The sequence below is a fragment of the Arachis ipaensis genome, chromosome B08 (genome assembly GCF_000816755.2).
Source record: "Arachis ipaensis cultivar K30076 chromosome B08, Araip1.1, whole genome shotgun sequence".
Classification (NCBI taxonomy): Eukaryota; Viridiplantae; Streptophyta; class Magnoliopsida; order Fabales; family Fabaceae; genus Arachis; species Arachis ipaensis.
Genome location: NC_029792.2, coordinates 101,672,745 through 101,672,945, shown reverse-complemented (window position 1 = coordinate 101,672,945; position 201 = coordinate 101,672,745). Strand labels below are relative to the sequence as shown.

At 33.3% G+C, this 201-nt stretch overlaps 1 protein-coding gene across 1 annotated transcript in view; it reads left to right on the top strand.

Annotated features, from left to right (window-relative positions):
* Window positions 1–201, top strand: part of LOC107612541 (callose synthase 3) — a gene marked incomplete in the record, with an annotated part of 19,939 nt that overhangs the window by 7,157 nt on the left and 12,581 nt on the right.

Sequence of the window (201 nt, the reverse complement as noted above, 5' to 3'; positions counted from 1 at the left end):
ATGTTATTTGTTATTTAATCTGAATGTGAAAATAATTACTAAAAGAACTTATAAATCTTTTTCTTCTTGATTTAATTAGATGGCATTTGTGGCATACTGCATACTGGCTGGGAGTGTTAGTCAACTTACGGGTGAGCCTGTAAAGCCTGCATATGGTGGTGACAATGAGGCTTTTCTGATGAAAGTAGTAAAACCAATATA